Below are 23,590 nucleotides of genomic sequence, written 5' to 3' on the forward strand. Positions count from 1 at the left end.
GTCCAGTCCAGAGAGCAGAAGTGGTTGAATGAGCTTTGAAGTAAATGAAAAGAGGCGGCGTGGTGGTGAGAAAATTGCATTTAAGTAAATCCGAGAATATTTTTTTTTTCCTTTATTTAACCAGGTAAGTCTTATTGAGATATAGAATCTCTTTTTCAAAAGCGACCTGGCCGAGAGGCAGCAGAATTTCAGGAGATAGAAATACATAGTGTTACGCCCTTTGCATTTTCACTGGCTATACAGGTGTGTTTGGCCAGTGCCTAATCACCTTAATCAGCCACACCTGAGAAGACTGACTAAAAGGCCTGTTGAAGAGGCCTGGGGGATGATTTTTCCACTGCAGAAGCTCACCATGGCTCACCTGTTTTTCTGTCCCTTCTTGTAAAAATAAATACTTTTTGAAACTCCATCATGTGTCTCCACTTTTATGTTGCGCCTCTCGAGCCGGGACGTAACAATAGATAAATAAAATGAAACATCAGAGATGGATTAAAGACATGTAACATCTGATTTAAAATGGTGACAAAGTCCAATGCTTTCGAGTTCCTTCGTTTTAAGAATTTCAACAAAGCTATCTAGGGGGATCAGGTCCGGCCATTGTAAGTCATCTAGCAGGGAGTTCCATGCAGAGAGAGCAGTATAACGAAATGCCCTTTTCTCCAATTCTGTAAAGACACGAGAGACAGTCAAAGTAAAGAACCCAGTGGATCGCAGGTTATAACGTCCATAGTTCTTGACAAGATAAATTCCGAGATAGGATGGGACCATACCAAGTAGAGCTTTGTAAATAAAAGTTAACCAAAGTGTAAATCTTCTAACAGACAGGGATGACCATTCAGCCTTTTTGTACAAAGTGCAGTGATGGGTTAGATTCTTTCAACCACAGACAAACCACAAGGCACAATGACACACAGTATCCAGAGAGCGTAAACATGTGACTGTGCATGCATGTACAATACATCACCATAATCGAGCACTGGAAGAAAGGTTGCAGACACGAGGCGTTTCCTGGCTCCATGAGAGAAGCAAGATCTATTCCTAAAGTAAAAGCCTAATTTTACCTTAAGTTTAGAGACTAGACTTGAAATATGGTATTTAAAAGAGAGACGTTCATCAACATGGAAACCCAGGTATTTATAAGACGAGACCAGCTCAATGGTTGTACCCTGGCAGGTTAAAACGGGGAGATTTTTTGACAACACAGTAGCCCTAGAAAAAAATCATGACCTGCGTCTTATCAGTATTCAAAAAACCAGCTTCAGTCTTTGCAGACGAGCCCGAACAACATCAAAGGCTGATTGTAAAAGAGTGAAAGCTTGCACAACAGTCGATGAAAAACAATAAATTATTGTATCATCTGCATAGAAATGATACAAAGCATCCGACAAATTGTCGCAAGATCATTTTTATAGATTGAAAACAGGATGGACCCTAAAGGCAGCCCTTGTACCCCCTTTGAAACCCTAAAAACTTTTGATGAGGACCTTGCCATCTGGACACACTGTGATCTATCCAATAAATAATTCTTAAACCAAGAAACTGCATGCTCAGATAAGTCTATTTTATGCAATATATTAATCAGGATATTATGATCAACAGTGTCAAATGCCTTGGATAAGTCTATAAATAACGCAACACACATTTTCTTTAAGTCCAATGCTTGAATGATGTCATTTAAAACCTTGAGGGCTGCAGAAACAGTGCTGTGTTTTTTTTTTTTCTAAAGCCAGATTGATATCTTGATAAGATATTAGCTTTCTCAAGGAAATCTTTTAATTGGTTGCTGACAAATCTTTCGAAGAACTTTCCTAAAATGCACAACTTCGAAATCGGCCTATAATTGTTCACTAATGTGGGATCTCCCCCTTTTAACAGGGGAAGAATGAAGACAGACTTCCATATATTTGGGACCTCACTATTAAGAAGGCTGAGATTGTATAAAATTGATAAAGGCTAAGCAATGAAGTCCGCAGCCAACTTAAGAAAGTAGGGTTCAAGCTGATCAGGACCAGCTCATTTGTTTTGTTGGAGTCCTGTTGTCATACTCTGTGCTGTCATTGGCTGGAGACTGACTGCACCCTGGACAAAGGTTACAGCCCATGAACAAAATAAAACCAAGATAAGAAAATAAGACAGAGGACAGAGAGAAACACTAGTACCAAACATTAAACCAACATTAGTGGGAACTGTGGGTTTTCGTAAACAAAAGTCTTCTGCATGTTGTATGTGATTGTTTCTGTTTGTGTATTATGTTTTTTTTTCAATAATAATATTACATAGGTTTTATATAGCTTCTTATCACCGACAGTCAAAGCACTTTACAACTAAATGCATCGTTCATTCGCTCGCACAGTCACAACCTTGTTGGTAGTAAATTCCCCTAGTCACAGATGCCCTGGGGCAGGTTGACGGAAACATGGCTGCCAATACGGCCTCTCCAATCCCCACCAACATCAGCCACTCACAATCATACACAAGTAGTAGTTCACACTGCAGGTAAAGTGTCTTTTCCCAAGGACACAAAGACAGACACAATGGATAGGGCGAAATCAAACCACCAACCTTTCAGTTATTGGACGACCGCTCTACCGCGATGGTTCATGTGAAGGAGTTATACCTTAGCTAAGGCACTTGAGACTGCTGAATGATCAGATCAAGGAGTTTTCATGTTTGCATTGTATTTTGTCTCCTCATCAGTCTGGTTTTCAGAAGCAACATAGAACAGTACATACTACTTCCGTGAAAGTCTTAAATGATGTTGTGGAAGCCTTGGACAATGTGAAGTGTTGTGATTTGTCCAAGGCATTTGATACTGTTGACCATGGGATGTTATGTCAGAGTCTGTCACTCATAGGCCTGTCAGACCAAGCTGTTGGCTAATTCTCAGAATCTCTCTCCAACCATAAGCAATGTGTGCAACTCAGTGGTCTCTCCTCATGCTTTCCCGATGTTGCTAAGAGTGTTCCACAAGGTTCTGTCTTAGGACTCACTCTCTTCACTATTTATGTCACTCTCACTGTTTCCTCAATCCATACAGAGCTTGACAGACTGTCATTTTCTTACTCTGCCTCGACAACGTGGAACTCATTGCAACAGAGTTACAAGCTCTTCAACTTGATTCCCTGTGAAGACTTCAAACTCTTTGCCTGGAAGGATCTTCTATTGAAACTTCCTGTTTTATTCTTGGCATGAGTCCTAGCGTCTCATTTCATGGCAAGAACAGCGCGTACCCAATACACAGCACTCAATATACAAAGTCACCACAAGAGTAATGTAACCTGATCTGAAGAACGCATTTGATCTTCCTAGAGAAACAATGATTCAAACTGAATGTGAGTTTACAAAAGAGTCAGTGTGTTCAGAAAAGCTTTCAGAGTTTGTGGTTGTTGTTAATGAAAGTGAAGTCTGGTGTAGTTCTTCTCTATATCCAGCAGAGGTAAGAAAAGACAACAACCATCAGAGGAGTTTGAACTCTGATGGAGCTGATAAGGACTGAAAAACACATTTACAATCTTTTTACGAGCTGCAATAAAATCATACCAGGAAATAAAATAAGTAAAAATGTCAGTGCATTTTAAAACTGATCCCATCTGATACTGAAGCATGAGAGTTCAAAGTGTAACGACCAGATTAAACGTCACTTTCCTGACGTGAAAGTCAAAGTTTGTCAGAGTGACGGCAGAGCTGTAGTCCAGTATACTCTTGGTTTCTGTCTGAAGAAAACTCAACTGGGTTCATCTGTTCTTTCTCAACATTTGACTCAAATACTGGTGAGTACAGCTGATAATATTTACTGTGTTTCAACAACCAGCATCAAAACTTAGAGCTTCAGTCCAACAGGAAGTTCCACTCTTTCCACTTCACACTGACTCGGCATGTTTCTTTAGAAGTTCAATAACTTATCAGTAATCAATAAATCTCTACTTTAACTGTGTTTTTCTCTCTTTTTCTCTTGTTGTCAGTGTGTAGACATGTCTGCTGCCAGCTCTCTGAGATCTGAAGATCAGTTTCTGTGCTCCATCTGTCTGGATGTGTTCACTGATCCAGTCTCTACACCATGTGGACACAACTTCTGCAAACTCTGCATCACTGAGCACTGGGATACTGCTCATCTATCTAAGTGTCCAATGTGTAAAAAAGTGTTTGTGAAAAGACCTGAACTTAACATCAACAGTTTCATCCATGAGATGGTTGCTGAGTTCAGACATGAAGCTCAACAGAACGCCAACAGCAGCAGCTCAGAACAACAAGCTGCCAAACCAGGAGCAGTTCCCTGTGACGTCTGCACTGGAACCAAACTGAAGGCCCTGAAGTCTTGCCTGGTGTGTCTGCTGTCCTACTGTGACTCTCACCTGGAGCCTCATCTGACAGTGTCACGTCTGAAAACACATCAGCTGATCCACCCTGTGGACAACCTGGAAGACAGGATGTGTAGGAAACACGATAAACCTCTGGAGCTGTTCTGTAAGACCGACCAGACATGTGTCTGCCTGCTCTGCCCTGTTTTAGACCACAAGACACATGATGTTGTTCCTCTGAAAGAAGAATATGAAGGAAAGAAGGCAGAGCTGGGGAAGACAGAAAATGAAATTCAGCAGATGATCCAGAAGAGACGACTGAAGATTGAGGAGATGAAAGAGTCAGTGAAGATGAGTAAAGATGCTGCAGACAGAGAGAAAGCAGAAGGTGTTCAGGTCTTCACTGCTCTTAAGGAGTCTGTTGAGAGAGGCCTGGACCAGCTCATAAAGGAGATCGAAGACAAACAGAAAACAACAGAGAAACAGGCTGAAGGTTTCATCAAAGATCTGGAACAGGAAGTCTCTGAGCTGATGAAGATTAGCTCTGAGGTAAAGCAGCTCTCACGCTCTGAAGACCACCTCCACCTCCTCCAAAGCTTCTCCTCCCTGAAAGATGCTCCACACACCAAGGACTGGACAGAGGTCAGCGTCCATCCACCATCATATGAGGGGATTGTGGGGAGAGCTGTGACTCAGCTGGAGGAGACACTCAGTAAAGACATGAAGAAGCTGGTTGAGGCTGAGCTGAAGAGGGTCCAGCAGTATGCAGTGGATGTGACTCTAGATCCTGATACAGCACATCCTGCACTCATCCTGTCTGATGATGGAAAACAAGTTCATTGTGGTGATGAGAGGAAAAATCTTCCAGACAACCCAGAGAGATTTTCATATTGTGTTAGTGTTTTGGGAAAGAAGAGTTTCTCTTCAGGCAGATTTTACTTTCAGGTTCAGGTTAAAGGAAAAACTGACTGGGATCTAGGAGTGGCCCAAGAGTCAGTCAACAGGAAGGGAGACATTATAGCAAGTTCTAAGAATGGTTTCTGGTCTCTAAGTTTGAGAAATGGAAATAAGTATACAGCCAATACTAGTCGTCCAGTGCGTCTCTCTCTTGGTTCTCGTCCTGAGAAGGTGGAGGTGTTTGTGGATTATGAGGAGGGTCTGGTCTCTTTTCATGATGTAGATACTGCAGCTCTTATCTACTCCTTTACTGACTGCTCCTTCACTGACAAACTTTATCCATACTTCAGTCCCTGCACAAATGATGGTGGTAAAAACTCTGCACCTCTGATCATCTGTCCTGTCAATCAAACTGTCTGATCCATTTAATGATGAAACTTTGAGATCAATGAATGAACTTATTGATCTTCACTCTTGATTCACACTCTGTACACATATGCTTTAATACTACAATACTGGTACAGCTGAGATTGCAAAGATATCAATGGATTAGAGAGATACGGTACAAACTGATTATGTTGGAATAAAAACATGTTATTGTGAATTATGGTAAAACCTTTTTCGAACTGTTGGTTTTTGAACTGGTTTTGAACTGTTGATTCATGAAACTCTTCACCCCAGATCCATCCTGAAAAGCACTCGTGTGTAAATTGTGATGATTGCAAAATAAGCTCCAATTAAAGGCCAAGGACTGTGTACTGGGCTGTGTAAACTATGTTTATTTCTGGTGTCATCACCTTTAACATGGTTTCATTCACTAGTTTTTGCTCAGAAATATTTTAAAAAACAGATTGAGGTTTGATCGTCATTTGAAGCAATTTGTCTTCCTCCCTCACAGAAGCAGGTAGGTCAAGTAGAAGAAGCTTTCATCAGTCTCTAGTTCTGGTCCAGCCCACAGGACCATATGACCATGTGACCAAGTTCAGTCCAAATACCTGGATGTGTAACTTGTGTAGGCTCAGTACGGCCAGGTATCCCAGGCTGGTTACTCCACCTGAGTTCATCTTCCTTAGATTTTGGTTCTGAAGTTCCAGAGTCACTCTGATCGAACAACAACTCAACTTTATTGAACAGAAATAGAAAACAAACATACCTTTTCTTAGATGTACAGCTGATTAATGAAATAATTTAATGATCCAAAGAATGAGTGAAGAATAGTCCATTAGAAATATTACTTCAAATTTTGACCTGAGTAACTTTAAAAAGAAAAGTGAACTTGATAAAACATCATAAAAAGTTATAATATATATACCATATGACCCATTTAGCTCTAAAGAATGTTTCCTAGATGGGACGCTGTTTTAGGTCACTTCTTTTGTAGTTAGCCATCCAGCTAGCTAACAAAATGAGTAAACTGCACCTGACAACAGACTGTACATAAAGATGGCCGCCATGTGTTGACTTGTTCTCAATGCACCAAAGAAAAGTATCAGATGGATGTGTTCAGGGGAACTGACAAACTTTAAACAACAGCAATGGCAATGTTAGCATTTGTTAGCCTAACTAGGAATCTGAATACACATGGTCATCTCTGACACTTCTAGAGTTTTATCTGTTGTTTTCTACAACACTAGAAGGATGGAATAAAATAATCTGGAGCAGACCATCATCCTCATTGGTTGGTGTTAGGGGTAGTGGTTTATTAGCAGGGATGCTAACAAATATCTACATGTTTCACTGAACTTGGATTTACTTCCTGTTCTCCTGTTCTAGCGTTCAGTCAAACTAAACTGAATGATACTGAAGGGATGAGTGAATAGTTTCAGTTACTCGTTTATATAATCTAATTTTTTACACATACTTCTGTTATTTAACTGTATTATTGACAGTTTACCCACGGAATTAATATTGTTTTCATACTGTCATTATGTGAAATAATAAGTTATTATCAGTATCTATGTCTGTATTGAGATCTGTTGTGTTGTGCTCCGTGTAATCAAAAGTTTCCAGTTCCATTTGTTTATGGTAGAGGATTCTCTGTAGTATATTCACCATCATTGTTTCTTGGTGCAGTCTGTGTGTTAGGTGTATTATGCGAGGTGGATATATAGAGCATTACATGTTACCTTAATTCTTTTGGTGTCAGTACTTCTTGAGTTCTCCTGGGTATGTTAATATTTCTTTGCACTAAGTCCAAAATATGTTTATTTGCCTCTTGCACTAACGCTTCCAATTCTTAAAATTTCATTTTGTGCTTTCATTCAGTCTGCTCTGCCTTATTCTGTCAGGTGAAAAGAGATAGAAGGCTAAAAATCCTCATTTAAATATAACGGTATCTACTTTTGCAACTGTTGTCAATTGCTCATGCAATCTTTTAAGATGACCCACAACGCGTTAAACCAACAGCACGCACAATCTATAAGGTCCTTATTTGGGATTAAAGTAAATCAGGCTCTAAGAGTTTGTCGTCGTTAATTCATTTATAAGGCAATGTTGGGACTCCTGCATTCGTACATTTGCACTTTAGTTACTTTGAGAAATGCTGCACCTCATTCTTTTCGTTCTCAAATCAGTTGTTGCTTTCTGTCCCTTATGCTCATACGGAGTTGGGTAAAAGGGCTTTTGTTACTCTGCACCTCATGCTTGGAATATGCTACAGAAAGACTGGAAACTAACTGACTTAATTTTTTTTGCGCACTTTTAAATCCAAACTGAGAGTTATTGAGGTCAATTCCATTATGTGCACTTGTTTCTCACAATGTGTTTAGTTCTGTTTCCTTTTTATGTAAATACGCAACTGTAATTTGTGTTTGCTGCCTCTTGGCTAGGACTCCCTTGAAAAAGAGGTTCTCAATCTCAATGGGATATTTCCTGGTTAAATAAAGGTTAATTGAATAAAAGTGAAGTCTGGGGTAGTTCTTCTCTGTGTCCAGCAGAGGTCAGAAAAAACAACAACCACCAGAAGTGTGATTAGCTGCAATAAAGTCACACCAGGAAATAAACTGAGTAAAAATGTCACCACATTTTACACTGATCACACCTCCACGTGAAGCAGGAAATAAACTGTGACAAATAGAGCTGCAGTCAGAGGAGGAGCTAAACTGGAAAGACTAGATTTAAACTTTAACTTTAACTTTACTGAAATGAAACTCAAAGTTTGTCAGAGTGACTCTGTGTTTCTGTGTGAAGAAAATTTATCTGAGTTCATCTGTTCTTTCTCAACATCTGACTCAAATACTGGTGAGTACAGCTGATAATATTAACTGTGCTAAACAACCAGCATCAAAACGTAGAGCTTCAGTCCAACAGGAAGTTCCACTCACATGTGATTAAATTAAACTGTAGAACAGAATTCAAGTTCAATAACAATAAATCTCTACTTAAACTGTGTTTCTCTCTTAATTATCTATAACCTCTCTATCTCAACAGAAAGCCAGCAGCAGCAGCTCAGAGCAACAAGCTGCCAAACCAGGAGAAGTTCCCTGTGATGTCTGCACTGGAACCAAACTGAAGGCCCTGAAGTCCTGCCTGGTGTGTCTGCTCTCCTACTGTGACTCTCACCTGGAGCCTCATCTGACAATGTCACGCCTGAAAAGACATCAGCTTATCCACCCTGTGGACAACCTGGAAGACAGGATGTGTAGGAAGCATGATAAACCTCTAGAACTGTTCTGTAAGACCGACCAGGCATGTGTCTGCATGCTCTGCTCTGTATTAAACCACAAGACACATAATGTTGTTCCTCTGAAAGAAGAATATGAAGGAAAGAAGGCAGAGCTGGAGAAGACAGAGGATGAAATTCAGCAGATGATCCAGAAGAGACGACTGAAGATTGAGGAGATGAAAGAGTCAGTGAAGATGAGTAAAGATGCTGCAGACAGACAGAAAGCAGAAGGTGTTCAGGTCTTCAGTGCTCTGAAGGAGTCTGTTGAGAGAGACCTGGACCAGCTCATAAAGGAGATCGAAGACAAACAGAAAAAAAACAGAGAAACAGGCTGAAGGTTTCATCAAAGATCTGGAACAGGAAGTCTCTGAGCTGATGAAGAGGAGCTCGGAGGTAAAGCAGCTCTCACGCTCTGAAGACCACCTCCACCTCCTCCAAAGCTTCTCCTCCCTGAAAGCTGCTCCACCCACCAAGGACTGGACAGAGGTCAGCGTTCGTCCACCATCATATGAGGGGACTGTGGTGAGAGCTGTGACTCAGCTGGAGGAGACACTCAGTAAAGACAAGAAGAAGCTGGTTGAGGCTGAGCTGAAGAGGGTCCAGCAGTATGCAGTGGATGTGACTCTAGATCCTGATACAGCACATCCTAAACTCATCCTGTGTGATGATGGAAAACAAGTTCACTGTGGTGACGTGAGGAAGAATCTTCCAGACAACCCAGAGAGATTTTCTAAATGTCCATGTGTTTTTGGAAAGAAGAGTTTCTCCTCAGGCAGATTTTACTTTCAGGTTCAGCTTGAAGGAAAGACTGAATGGGATCTAGGAGTGGCCAGAGAATCAATCATCAGGAAGGGAAGCATCACTCTGAGCCCTCAGAACGGTTACTGGACTGTAAGTTTGAGAAATGGAAATAAATATGCTGCTTTTGCTGGTCCTCCAGTGTGTCTCTCTCTTGGTTCTCGTCCTGAGAAGGTGGGGGTGTTTGTGGATTATGAGAGGGGTCTGGTCTCATTTCATGATGTAGATACTGCAGCTCTTATCTACTCCTTTACTGGCTGCTCCTTCAATGACAAACTTTATCCATACTTCAGTCCTGGTGTGAATGATGGTGGTAAAAACTCTGCACCTCTGATCATCTGTGCTGTCAATCAAACTGTCTGATCCATTTAATGATGAAGCTTTGAGATCAATGAATGAACTTCACACTCTATACATATATGCTTCAATATTATAATACTGGCATGGCTATGAACATAATGATATCAATGGATTAGAGAGCTGTGGTACAAACTGATATTATTGGAATAAAAAGATTTTATTGTGAAAAAAGTTCATGTCAACTCAGTTTTATTCTACAATGTACTCATTCTTTCATTCCTCTATTTATCAGTATAGATTTAATGATTGTTGGACTTTTATCTTTTATTCTTACGTTTTACACTGTTAAATCATGAAACTCTTCACCCTGTAACACCCAGTGATGGATCCATCATGAAAAACATGTATGTAAATTGTGATGATCGTCAAATGAGCTACAATTAAATGCCAAGAACTGTGTACTGGATTGGGTCAACTATTTTTCTTTGTCACCAGAGAGAAAAATCTTCAAATATTTATACGATGTGATTTATTGAACTTTAAAGAGCGTTTCCTAGGCAGGATGATCTGATTGGACAGAGATCTGATTGCTATTAGCCGTCCAGCTAGTTAATGAAACAAGCAGAGTGCATCTTGTTGTGTAGTGATGGCTCTGCTTCCATCCTCACAAACTCTGACTTTTATTTCAGGAATGTGACATTGGATCGGGTCTTTCCAGTTTTACTCCTCCTTTGACTGCATCTCTGTTTGCTATGGTTTTTTTCCTCCTTCAGGCAGAATGGACATGATGAGGTTAACATGCGCTTTACTTATAATTATTTTTATCCGCGAGTGGAAAAGGACAAATCAAAAACACATCTAGTAATAAGTTTATTTTACAGCCCAGTGCCAATTAACCAGATCTAGAGTCCAACAAACTCTCTGATGATTGCTGTTTTGTTGCCCTCAGGTGGACACAGAAAAGAACTACACTGGACTTCACAAGATAGGTGGCATTTGTTGACCCCTCTTTGGAAAAACAACACCCAGAGGAGGCATCTCCTCCATGAGAGAGAGAACAGAGGTGGTTCAGTGAGCTAGAGAGTGAATGAAGAGAGGGAGCAGCATTAGTGAGAACAAAGAATTTAACATGGATGATTTGCTGTAGCTTCTTACCAAAGAAAACATTTGTAGACTACAACTCTGCCATCACTCTGATAACATGACTTTTGTGTAGGAAGGCCCTCCATGATTTTCCAGGGGAGCTTCTCAGTAGCTGCTGGAATAGTCAGTGAGGACTTGGCAGACCAGGGAAGAGTTCTCCACTCTATCCCGGAACATGCCTCCCCTTAACAAGCCCACCAGACCCAGGATCCCAGTTTGTCAATCTGCAACAGCTTCAAGAGCTCCCTCCTTACCACTAACTGACTACACACTGTGCCGTGATCCTCACCGCCCTACACAGAGATCAGCCAGGGACCTGTGTATAATTTACCATCTGCCTTATACTCAACAGGGAACTTGAGACTCTGGCCAGTGTCACCCATGGCCCCTAAAGAAAGGGCGGACAGAAAATAAGGCCATCGGATACTTCTCCCATCAGCAGCTCAGTTTCTGGACTGTTCACACTTGGAACCCCTGGGTGATTTCCACCTCAACCCATGTGTACACCCTTCAATTCCGACATGGCCCCCATCATCCAGCAGGGTCAAAATAACCACCATCAGAAACCCGGCGAAAGTCTGCCCTTCTGACCAAGGGCACGATCAAGGTGGTAGGACCTCTGTAGAAGCCCAGGGGATTCTATTCGATGTACTTCCTTGTCATGAAATAGACCAGTGTGTTCCGCCCGATACTGGACCTAAGAGACCTCAACAGATACTTGAAGGTGAGGAAGTTTCATCTGCTGACCACACTACTGCAGACCATCACCCGGGGAGAATGGTTTACTTCCGTGGACCTAAAGGGCAGCTACTTCCATGTCCTCATTGCACATCACCACAGGAAAGTCCGGTTTGCCTATTGAGGCTGCGACTGGCAGTTGCGGATTCTCCCCCTCTTCAAAGGTGTTCACCGGGTGCATAGCAGCAGCCCTGCACCCCTACAGTCTCAGGGTGTGAAGGTTCTGCTGTACTTGGACGACTGGTTGATTTGCGCGCAATCCAAAGCGCAAGTCGCCCTGAAACGCAGATCGGCTTCTCTCACATTACCCAGTTGGGCCTAAAGGTGACATGGGAAACATGGCAAAGAGTTGCCTAGAGCTATCTCAGTCCACAACCTTCACTGGTGTGGCATTAAACACGGTGACCATGAAGCCTTGCCCATCCCCTCAGCGTATGGACAACATCCTTCGCCTGCTCTCTCTCCATGCTGTGACCACCATGCTTCACAGAGGCTACGGTGCTCTTTATTGTAAAGCCAAACACACCTCTGATAACTCAGGACAAAAATTTCAATCTTGGACTCACCATATCATAACAGATTTTCAGGCATGGTTATCGAGACTGGGTGTATGATTTCCACCTGATAACACCTGCATCTGTCTACTCTGAGTTGGAGGTCACATGTGGAGAGCATCCAGTACTTGATTTTGAATATGTTTTAAAATAATGTTTTACTTTTTAAAATAAACGTACACAGGTTCTGATCAGATGATCACTTTGATTTGTTCCACATAACATAAACCTGTTCATTTCACAGGACTGTTGACACATTAAGAATTTTATTTGCCATTTGTGCATACACACAGAGAAACACCCATGAGGTAAACCAGAATGTCAGACAAAAAGACACAGGAAAGACACACAATTATATAAAACAAAATACATACAATTGTATAGTATATAAAAAGTGCATAAAACCTAGTATAAAAAGATGGAAAGATTAAACCATTGTATTGCATGATGCCTGGTTATTTTGTATTGGCCATGAGCCAATACAATGTGTTCTGTGTGTGATGATGCTGTCAGCGGTTGCATGTGTAGTGTTTATGCTTGAGCAGGGAGTGAGCTGGATGTAGTGCGTCTCTGATGATTCTCTGCTCTTTTCGGACAGTGTTCCAATGATCCTTTCTGTGGTCTTTATGACTATTTGCAGAGCCTTCCTCTCTCTCTCTCTCTGGTGTTGCCACTCTTTGTCAGTCCCTTATAGATCTGGGTGAGAGGAGGACAGTGCAGACCCGCTTTCCTGAACGACCTGATGAAATCGAGCCTCTGCTGGACTTTTTTTTTTTTTTTGTTACTGTGGCAGCAGTGTTCGCAGTCCAGCTTAGATGTGAGGTTACCTGTAGGCCCAGTATTTTGTAACTATCAGCCCTCTCCACCTCAGTCCCATTGTTGAAGAGGGGCTGCAGTGGGTGTATTCTTCTTGAAGTCCATGATCATTTCTGTTGTCTTTCTGAAGTTTCCAATGATTAAATTCCAGAATAATAAAAGAAGCATCAGGATATATGAGTGCTGCCTCTTCATTGGTGAAGGTGGGTATATACACAACACTCACAATGAATGCAATGAGTTCTCTGGGTAAATAAAGCGGTCATAGCTTCAAAGTTAGATACTCCACGTTCTCAGAGCAAGATTTGGAGATAATCTTACAGTCTGTACAACAAGTTTGTTTAACGAGGACAGCTGTAACTCCGCCGCGGGTCTTGCAGCTGTCTGCTGCCTGCCTGACTCTGATAGCTCTGTGACGATGTCCTCCCTCCGAGGAGCGGTACCTCGCCCTGGTGGGAAGGAGCTTAAACATCCAACCACGACATGAGAAACATGACCTCATATGAAGAACAGATTTGATCTTCCTACAGGTCACTCACTACATGGATCCAAACTGAATGTGAGTTTAGAATAGAGTCAGTATGTTCTGAAATACTTTTAGAGTTTATTGTTATTAATCAAACTGAAGTCTGGCGTACTTCTCTGTGTGAAGTGGAGGTCAGGAAAACAACCATCAAGAGAGTTTGAACTTGTGGAGCTGATAAGGATTAAAAAACAAACACATTCATATTCTTTATATGAGCTGCAATAAAGTCACAACAACTGATCACGTCTGAACATTAAGCAGGAAATAAACTGTGTGAGGGGTCAAAGTGTAAAGACCAGATTCAACGTTACTGTCTGAGCGAAGGCAGAGCTGCAGTCCAGACAAATCTTTTAATAAGATTTTAATTTCTCTCTGAAGAAAATTCATCTGATCTGTTCTTTCTCAACATTTGACTGAAATACTGGTGAGTACAGCTGATAATATTTACTGTGTTTCAACAACCAGCATCAAAACTTAGAGCTTCAGTCCAACAGGAAGTTCCACTCTTTCCACTTCACACTGACTCAGTATGTTTCTTTACAAGTTCAATAACTTATCAATAATCAATAAATCTTTCTCTCTCTCTTGTTGTCAGTGTGTAGACATGTCTGCTGCCAAATGTCTGAGATCTGAAGATCAGTTTCTGTGCTCCATCTGTCTGGATGTGTTCACTGATCCAGTCTCTACATCATGTGGGCACAACTTCTGCAAAGACTGCATCACTCAAAACTGGGATCATGATGACAAGTTCCAGTGTCCAATATGTAAACAGATTCTCTACACTAGGCCTCAGCTAAACATCAACACTTTGTTCTCGGAGATAGTTCCTGAGTTCAGACATGAATCTTAACAGAAAGCCAGCAGCAGCAGCTCAGAGCAACAAGCTGCCAAACCAGGAGAAGTTCCCTGTGACATCTGCACTGGAACCAAACTGAAGGCCCTGAAGTCCTGCCTGGTGTGTCTGCTCTCCTACTGTGACTCTCACCTGGAGCCTCATCTGACAATGTCACGCCTGAAAAGACATCAGCTGATTCACCCTGTGGACAACCTGGAAGACAGGATGTGTAGGAAACACGATAAACCTCTGGAGCTGTTCTGTAAGACCGACCAGACATGTATCTGCACGCTCTGCTCTGTTTTAGACCACAAGACACATGAGTTTGTTCCTCTGAAAGAAGGATATGAAGGAAAGAAGGCAGAGCTGGGGAAGACAGAGGATGAAATTCAGCAGATGATCCAGAAGAGACGACTGAAGATTGAGAAGATGAAAGAGTCAGTGCAGATGAGTAAAGATGCTGCAGACAGAGAGAAAGCAGAAGGTGTTCAGGTCTTCACTGCTCTGAAGGAGTCTGTTGAGAGAGGCCTGGACCAGCTCATAAAGGAGATCGAAGACAAACAGAAAACAACAGAGAAACAGGCTGAAGATTTCATCAAAGATCTGGAACAGGAAGTCTCTGAGCTGATGAAGAGGAGCTCTGAGGTAAAGCAGTTCTCACGCTCTGAAGACCACCTCTGCCTCCTCCAAAGCTTCTCCTCCCTGAAAGCTGCTCCACCCACCAAGAACTGGACAGAGGTCAGTGTCGGTCCACCATCATATGAGGGGACTGTGGTGAGAGCTGTGACTCAGCTGGAGGAGACACTCAGTAAAGACAAGAAGAAGCTGCTTGAGGCTGAGCAGAAGAGGGTCCAGCAGTATGCAGTGGATGTGACTCTAGATCCTGATACAGCAAATCCTGCACTCATCCTGTCTGATGATGGAAAACAAGTTCACTGTGGTGATTTGAGGAAGAAACTCCCAGACAACCCAGAGAGATTTTCTAAATGTGTTAGTGTTTTGGGAAAGAAGAGTTTCTCTTCAGGCAGATTTTACTTTCAGGTTCAGATTAAAGGAAAGACTGAATGGGATCTGGGAGTGGCCATAGAGTCAATCAACAGGAAGGGAGACATCACACTGAATCCTCAGAATGGTTTCTGGACAGTAGGTTTGAGAAATGGAAATAGATGCAAAGCCAGTGCTGGTCCTTCAGGGCGTCTCTCTGTTGGTTGTTGTCCTGAGAATGTGGGGGTGTTTGTGGATTATGAGGAGGGTCTGGTCTCTTTTCACGATGTAGATACTGCAGCTCTTATCTACTTCTTTACTGGCTGCTCCTTCACTGACAAACTTTATCCATTCTTCTGTCCCTGTATGAATGATGGTGGTAAAAACTCTGCACCTCTGATCATCTGTCCTGTCAATCAAACAGTCTGATCCATTTAATGATGAAGCTTTGAGATCAATGAATGAACTTATTGATCTTCACTCTTTATTCACACTCTGTAGATATATGATTTAATACTACAATACTATAATACTGCAGTACTTCCTCATTTACGATGTTTGCAAGTTTATCATAAAAAGAATATGTTGGTGTCATCTGCAAAGAGTATGAACTTTAGCAATTGAGATACATCAAATACATCATTAACATAAATATTAAACAGATTTTGTCTCAAATCAGACTCCTGGGGGATACCACAAGAATATAATCCCATTGTACACTTCCTGTTAAGAAGCTTCTTAACCACTCTCCAGCAACCCTGTAATACCATATAATTTGTATATCCATATAATAAGTTTGTTGATTAGGTTGGAGTGATTGATTGTGTCAAAATCTTTTTGGTCCAGTGGGTTAGTGATTTTTTCTGTTGCTTCAGTTATTGCCATTTAGGTGGTAGTTTTTGTTCTAAAGAGTTTTTCTAAGATTTTGATTCCTGATATTAGTCTCCAATTTGTGTAGCTGCATTTATTCTCATTTTTGTGTAGTGGAACTACTTTTGTGATTTTCATTTTATAAGGGAAACAACCAGATTGGAAGATAAATGTTATTTATGACTTTCTCACAATTTACTGTCACAATATTGTCAATATTGTGACAGTCAATGGATAATTTCATTTAATAATTTATCACTTCCTGCATGATTATTTTATTATTAAATATATTAAATATTTTATAATATTTTATTTATTATTATGATGATATTGGTGTAGATGTTATCGATAATTGTGGCACTGTGTGATGTTATTCTACTACTATTTGATGAGGAGCCTGTCACCACACTTCCCAAAAAGCCTGGTGTAAGTTCCAAACTTCAAAGGGAAGTCGCTGAACTTCGGAAAAAAGTTGCGCAGTTAATGAACAAAGACAAAAAAATTTATTTATTTAGTTGAAAAAGGAAGGAAACACCCTTGCAAAGTCAAAGTTTAGCAGCCCTTGTCACAAATCCTTCGACATCCCAAACTTCCACTCAGCCAAAACCATGGTTCTGCTTTAAGTGGGGAGAAAATGGCTACATTGCCACAAACTGCACTAATGAACCTAACCCTGGCCTGTACGGAAAAGAATGCAGAACTCCGAGATAAATGTAACATATTCTAGGCACGCCAAGGAGCACCCGAGGCATCTTTATACTTGCAAAGGCTCCTGTCAAACAGATAAGTCCCACAGCAATGACCCACAATGTGGAAGAGGAAACAGAAGTTAAAACCCCGGGAAGCAGGGGTTTCCACAGACTCTACCTCCTGGACTGGTAGGCCCTCACCATGTATCTACAGTCACTGTAGGGGAAACAAGATGTCAATCTATCCTTGATACCAGATCTCCGGACACCACCATTTCAGACACTTTCCATTCCAAATACCTTCCCTATTCAGACCATCCATCATCTGCTCGAGGTGGAAGAGTGAGGTTCTCGTATTTTTAGATGACCTCATAGTCTTTTTAGAGACTCTTGAGGAGCATAAGATGAGGCTCATGAAGGTATTACACCGATTCAGGGAATATGGCTTGAGACTGTCACCTGAGAAGTGTCCATTCTTCAGGTGATCTGTAAAATGCCTTGGTCATGTGGTGGATGCCCAAGCGGTCCACACTGATCATGATAAAATCGCTGGATATTGTAGGCATTTTGTGGAGGGCTATTCCAAGATTGCCAGGCCCCTCAACTCTCTCACCGTTGGGTATTATCCACCCAAAAAGCGGGGTAAAGCATACAAAAGAGACCAGCCCAAGAACTGTGTTCATCTTCGTGCCCAATTTGATGCAGAGTGGACATCCCAATGTGGGTTTACTTTCAGAACGCTCATTGACAAGTTAACATTAGCTCCTGTCCTTGCTTTGGCAGATCCCAAGCTCCCTTAGGTGTTACACAGATGCTTGTTGTGAGGGTCTGGGAGCTGCTCTTTATCAAGAGCAAGGTGGGAAGCTCCGGCTGATAGCCTACGCCAGCAGAGGCTTATCAAAGAGTGAGAAAAGTTACCCGACTCACAAGCTAGACTTTTTAGCCTTAATGTGGGCTGTGAAAAATTTAATGACTACCTCTGTGGTACGGATTTCACTGTTCTAACAGATAATAATCTGATCACCTATGTTCCACCAAGCTTGATGTGGCAGGACACCGCTGTTTGGCTGCCCCGTTAATTTACAGATTCAACATCAAGTATTGAGCAGAACATACCAACAGGGATGCAGAAGGTCTGTCTCGACGGTCGCAGCCTGCACCTCATGAAGATGAGGATTTCATGCAAGAAAAAGAGAGGATCGAGGTAATGACTAAGTGCACTTTAGAGGGGGAGGAAAGAGAAATCCCCACCGATGTAATCTCCGCACTCTGTCATCCTCACACAGTCATCTCGCTGCAACTTACTGTTCTTGCAAAGTTTCTCGCCATAAATGCTTTGTCAGTGCCTGAACTGCTGCTAGCCAATCCAGTCATCACTGACCATTTCACAAAGTATGCAGTAGCAGTACCAACAAAAGATCAGAAGGCCAGGACAGTTGCTATGGCCCTTTGGTAAAACTTCCTTGTCCATTACAGGTTTCCTTGTCCCCTTCACAGGGATCAAGGAGCGACTTTGAATGACACACAATCAGAGAGCTGTGTTCCCTCATTGGAGCAGAAAAGCACCATACTACACCCTGTCACCCCCAAGGAAATCCTGTTGAGCGCTTTAATAAGACCCTGTTCAGGCTTGTACAGTGCGACAATTTTCATTGCATATGCTACTAAAAATCATTCTTTGCGAAGAGGAATATGTATCCACTAGCACATGTGCAAAGGAGTAGCTTGTTCAGGAACAGAGACATGGACAAGAGATGGGAGTCACTGCAAAGGTCCGGGCACCTTTGCAGCGACTGGTGCTGAGAAGGTCCGGCGCACAGGCATGGGAGGCGCTGTGGAGGTCCGGGGCGTAGGCACGGGGACCGGAGCAGTGATCACCCTTGTGGCGGAGACAGAGATAGAGGCAGGGACCAGTGCGGTTCTGGTGCTAGCTGCCCAGCGTGCAACAGACTCTAACCGACACAAACAACACCCCCTCCTCCGGCGATGTGACTCAAGGATAAGGGGTGGTAAAATGACCCAGGAAAACTCGCTGCTGTTGGTGTTACTGTGAGCTGACTGCATCGGGACATTCTGCACTCACCAACAACACCTGAGCAGTTCATCTGATGCTCTGTGAAATTTACCGGCACTCCTTAAAGTGAACTGGAACCTTCTAAAACATAGGTCTTCAAAAGGGGGTATGTGTAGGTACTGTAGGGGGTCACAAACTTGATCTCCTCCAGGGCACCAACCCTCCCACTGAGACCCATAAGACACATTCAGAATATCTACAAAACTTTCCTCAACTGCTCCAAGAGAGCTACACTCTGGCAGTTGAAAACTCCAAGAGAGCAAGAGAGAGGAACAAGCTGCGGTTTGATGCCAAAGTCAGAGCTGCGGAGTTAGTTGGAAGCGACCATGTCCTTAACCATGTCCAACATAAGTTGGCCGACACGTGGGAGCAACCTGTTCACATTGTTGTGAAACAGACTGATGGTGGCCCTGTATGGCAGTGGGTCACGGCATACCCTTAACATAAACCTACTTTTGCTCTTTGGGGTTCTGTCTGGGGCACGCTAGGGCAGGGACCACGACTACGAAAAGCAAGGAAAATGGATTTGAGAAGCAGTAAGGTGAGAAATCAGCAAGCAGAATGATGATTCAGAGGGGGATTTGACAGATGAAGATCAAAACAAAACAGTCCAGGGAGTCTCAAAAGTTCTCAGGAGGGCAACCCGTAGACTGACAAGTAGTGGCGGGTCGCTCAGGAGGGGGACTGGGAGGTCGCACCTGCCGGCTCAAGATTGCTCAGGATCGGACACATGGACGACAGGTCCAGCAACTGGCTCAGGATTGGCGACGTAGACGACAGGTGCATCAGCCTCCTCAGGAAAGGAGACGTGGACAACAGGAATGGCAGCTTGTTCAGGAACAGAGACATGGACAAGAGACGGGAGTTGCTGCAAAGGTCTGGGGTGCAGGCGTGGGAGGTGCTGTGAAGGTCCGGGGCGCAGGCATGTGAGGCGCTGCGAAGGTCCGGGGCATAGGCATGCGGCCGGAGCAGTGATCACCCTTGTGGTGGAGACAGGGATAGAGGCAGGGACCAGTGAGGCCCTGGTGGTAGCTGACCAGTGGCCATTGTGCTGAGGCCCAGCGACTGGGTAGTAGGCAGACAGGCCTGTCTGAAGCTGTTGGCCAGTAGCTCTGCCTCCATGATGACCATGAGGGCCATGCCCCTCTGTCTGGGCCCCACTGGCCAGTGAGTACCCTCAAAAAACTCAGGTGTGCGCCAGGGCTTGTACTCAAGCATAAGTTCTTGGTAGTACGGAATTACTTGCCTTTTATCTGCTGCCTCATTAAAAGTAAAGTCTGCTGGGTCCATACTGGTTGTGTTGTGCTGTCAGGAATTAGAGGTGAGGACCCAAATGCAGGACAAAAGATGAGGAGACAGGGGATCTGGGGAAAAGGGCATTTAATGGAAATTAACGGAAACCTTCCAGGAAGGCAGTAAGGCAAAAAGCAAAACTTGAACATCAACATGGCTTGGAGACCAAAAAAACATGGCATGGAAAAATCATGGACAACATCATGAAAAATGACATCCACAACGCAACAGGGAACAAAGGACGGCAGGGCTATATATACACACAAGGGCTCAGGGATGACAAGACACAGGTGAAACTAATGAAGGCAATCAAACCAGGAGAAACCAAAAACCTTGTGGAAAACCTGGAAGACAGGATGTGTAGGAAGCACGATAAACCTCTGGAGCTGTTCTGAAAGACCAACCAGACATGAGTCTGCACGCTCTGCTCTGTTTTAGACCACAAGACACACGAGTTTGTTCCTCTGAAAGAAGGATATGAAGAATATGTAGGCAGAGCTGGAGAAGACAGAGGATGATATTCAGCAGATGATCCAGAAGAGACGACTGAAGATTGAGGAGATGAAAGAGTCAGTGAAGATGAGTAAAGATGCTGCAGACAGAGAGAAAGCAGAAGGTGTTCAGGTCTTCACTGCTCTGAAGGAGTCTGTTGAGAGAGGCCTGGACCAGCTCATAAAGGAGATCGAAGACAAACAGAAAACAACAGAGAAACAGGCTGAAGGTTTCATCAAAGATCTGGAACAGGAAGTCTCTGAGCTGATGAAGAGGAGCTCTGAGGTGAAGCAGCTCTTACGGTCTGAAGACCACCTCAACCTCCTCCAAAGCTTCTCCTCCCTGAAAGCTGCTCCACCCACCAAGGACTGGACAGAGGTCAGCGTCCATCCACCATCATATGAGGGGACTGTGGTGAGAGCTGTGACTCAGCTGGAGGAGACACTCAGTAAAGACATGAAGAAGCTGCTTGAGGCTGAGCAGAAGAGGGTCCAGCAGTATGCAGTGGATGTGACTCTAGATCCCGATACAGCACATCCTTACCTCATCCTGTCTGATGATGGAAAACAAGTGAACCATTGTGACATGAGGAAGAAGCGTACAGACAACCCAGAGATTTTCTACATATGTTGATGTTCTAGCAAAAAAAGAGTTTCTCTTCAGGTAGATTTTATGTACAGGTTCAGATTAAAGGAAAGACTGAATGGGATATAGGAGTAGCCAGAGAGTCAATCAACAGGAAGGGAGACATCATAGCAAGTCCTCAGAATGGTTACTGGACTGGAAGTTTGAGAAATGGAAACCAATATACAAGCAATGTTGATCCTCCAGTGTGTCTCTCTCTTGGTTCTCGTCCTGAGAAGGTGGGGGTGTTTGTGGATTATGAGGAGGGTCTGGTCTCCTTTCATGATGTAGATACTGCAGTTCTTATCTAGTCCTTTACTGGCTGCTCCTTCAATGACAAACTTTACGCATTCTTCTGTCCTGGTCTGTACTATGGTGGTAAAAACTCTGCACCTCTGATCATCTTACCTCTACCACCTGCTGGCCACAGCAGTAGCTCTGGTGGTAGAGTAGTCATCCAATAACCCTAGTCTGTCTGTTGTCTCCTTGGGCAAGACACTTAACACATTTTGCTCCTGGTGTGAACTCCACTAGTGTATGTTTGCGAGTCAGAGTCAAAAGGCGCAGATTGTCAGCAACGTTTCTGTCAGCCTGTCCCAGGGCAGCTGTGACCTCAGTGATAACTGTGGGAATGAATGAAGAATGAAGTGCCTTTGAGTGTCTAAAGCACTATATAAAAACAGATTTGTTATCATCTGTCCTGTCAACCAAACTGTTTGATCCATTTAATGATGAAGCTTTAAGATCAATGAATGAACTTATTGATCTTCACTCTTTATTCACACACTGTACATATATGCTTTAATACTACAATACTGGTACAGCTGAGAGCACAAAGATATCAATGGATTAGAGAGATACGGTACAAACTGGTTATTCTTCAATAAAATGTTTTCATTGTGAATTATGATCAAAATGTTTCAACTTGTTTTCTTTCATTAATGTTCTCATTCCTTTATTCTTCAGTTTATCAGTTTAGATTTAATGGTTGTTGGACTTTTACCTTTTACTTGTTTTAATGTGTTTCAATGTGTTTACTGTGTTGATTCATGAACCTCTTCACCCTGTAACACCCAGTGCTGGATCCATCATGAAAAACACACGTGTAATTTGTGATGATTGCAAAATGAGCTACAATGAAAGGCCAAGAGCTGTGGACTGGGTTGTGTCAACTATGTTTCAGAGTAAAGAAACGTCCATTAGTAAATTATTACTTCAAATGTTGTCATACCCAATAAGAATAAAACAGGTCCTAGGTTCTCAGCTAAAGATGGTGAATTCGCTGTGGTTCCTCTTTAAGCAAGGGACTTTATCACTGAAGTGAGAAAAAGGAATATAACCTTTACATTTAATTGTGCTTTAGAATAAAAACAACTAGAAAGCAACAAATAAAACATTTTATGTATGCTTTAAATCAAGACAGTAATACCTGAAGCATCAAAATGCTTTCTTTACCCTTTTAAGTCAGTAAACAGCTTAAGTTTCCTTCAACCAATGATGAAATGTGTATGTGTACTTCTTAATCAAAAGAGTACTTTTACCTTTTCTGTTCCCTCACATTAATGAAATTAATTGATTTTAATATTAGCTCAAACACAACATAAACCTATCAAAATGAGATTTTTAGCTTATTTGTAAACCAAATCAAATTGTGGTTCTCTTTTAATAAACCATTCACTTATGGTATTAATATTTTAACTGCATTCACGCCTACTAAATGTTCAAAATATGATTTCAATAACACACATAGGAATAGAAATATCAACCGAGTGCTTTTGTGTGCTCAAAACACAATAATAGTACCCACACCTGTACCAATGTATGTTCATAGTTTACATGGAAATAAAGATAAATGATAATGGTACCATGAAAAGTCTAACCCAAGCGCTTGGATAATTTCCCTAACCGTTGGGGCCCATTCGTAGCGCTGGTGCACATGAAGTTTTATCCAGTTATGAGAAGAAGTTAACTTTTGAAACCGGGGCAGTTAACACA

General features: G+C 42.4%; 2 pseudogenes; both read left to right on the forward strand.

Annotated features, from left to right (window-relative positions):
* The first annotated feature begins 3,661 nt into the window (after positions 1-3,661).
* LOC125003925 lies at positions 3,662-10,136 on the forward strand (annotated as a pseudogene).
* LOC125004057 lies at positions 5,640-17,996 on the forward strand (annotated as a pseudogene).
* The last annotated feature ends 5,594 nt before the right edge of the window (positions 17,997-23,590 follow it).

This window comes from Mugil cephalus, chromosome 2 (genome assembly GCF_022458985.1).
Source record: "Mugil cephalus isolate CIBA_MC_2020 chromosome 2, CIBA_Mcephalus_1.1, whole genome shotgun sequence".
Taxonomy (NCBI): domain Eukaryota; kingdom Metazoa; phylum Chordata; class Actinopteri; order Mugiliformes; family Mugilidae; genus Mugil; species Mugil cephalus.